The sequence below is a fragment of the Silene latifolia genome, chromosome X (genome assembly GCF_048544455.1).
Source record: "Silene latifolia isolate original U9 population chromosome X, ASM4854445v1, whole genome shotgun sequence".
Lineage (NCBI taxonomy): Eukaryota > Viridiplantae > Streptophyta > Magnoliopsida > Caryophyllales > Caryophyllaceae > Silene > Silene latifolia.
Window position 1 is genome coordinate 63,698,253 of NC_133537.1, and position 869 is coordinate 63,699,121.

Consider the following 869-nt stretch of genomic DNA (forward strand, 5'->3'; position numbering starts at 1 on the left):
GGTGGGGTGTATGTTGTTTGAGGGTTTTGAACATTTTGGCTTTTGTATGAGAGATTTGGATGGAATTTGGTGTTTTCATTGTAATAGTTAGAATAAGGGGTACCACTCTTGTATGCTTGGAAAGCATTCACTTGTTCATTTGTTCCCCTACATTCACTTGAGTCATGTCCCAAAGTTCCACAATTCTCACATATCCCACTTGGGATTGATGAGGATGCCGTCATGGCATTAACATGATGCTTTAGTGATTTCGAGGCTTCTTCAAGTCTAGCCATAGCTTTTTCAAACTTCAAGTTGATTGTATCAATGTGAGCACTAAGTTGAGCACCCAATTGAGTAACGGAGTCCACTTCATGCTTTCCTCCTCTAGTAGCCTTGCGAGGTCTACTATATTGTGAGTTATGGACCGCCATTTCCTCAATTTTTTTCCAAGTTTGATTGTCATCAACTTCGGTGAACATTCCATTTGATCCCATGTTGAGAATGTTCCTTGAATCTTCATATAGACCGATCCAAAATTGTTGTACCAAGAACCACTCGCTAAGTCCATGGTGAGGACATGAGCGACAAATTCCTTTGAACTGCTCCCAAGCTTCATACAAAGATTCTTCATCCCTTTTCTTAAAACCCGTAATTTGAGCTCTTTGCATGTTAGTCTTTTCCGGTGGGTAGAATTTTTTGTAGAAAGCTAGAGCCAACTTTTTCCAAGAATCAATTCCGAGAGTGGCCTTATCAAGGCCCTTCAACCATTGTTTCGCGGTACCAATTAGAGAAAAAGGAAATAAGACCCATCGAATTTGGTCTTGAGTTACACCGGTTTGAGAAATCGCATCACAATAGTCACAAAAGGTCTCCATATGAGAGTGAGG

General features: G+C 40.6%; 1 non-coding gene across 1 annotated transcript; it reads left to right on the plus strand.

Moving 5' to 3' along the window:
- Nucleotides 1-543: 543 nt before the first annotated feature.
- LOC141624843 (small nucleolar RNA R71) lies at nt 544-650 on the plus strand. Its single transcript, XR_012534647.1, has one exon. It is a non-coding gene; the product is annotated as a small nucleolar RNA R71 (small nucleolar RNA).
- Nucleotides 651-869: the final 219 nt, after the last annotated feature.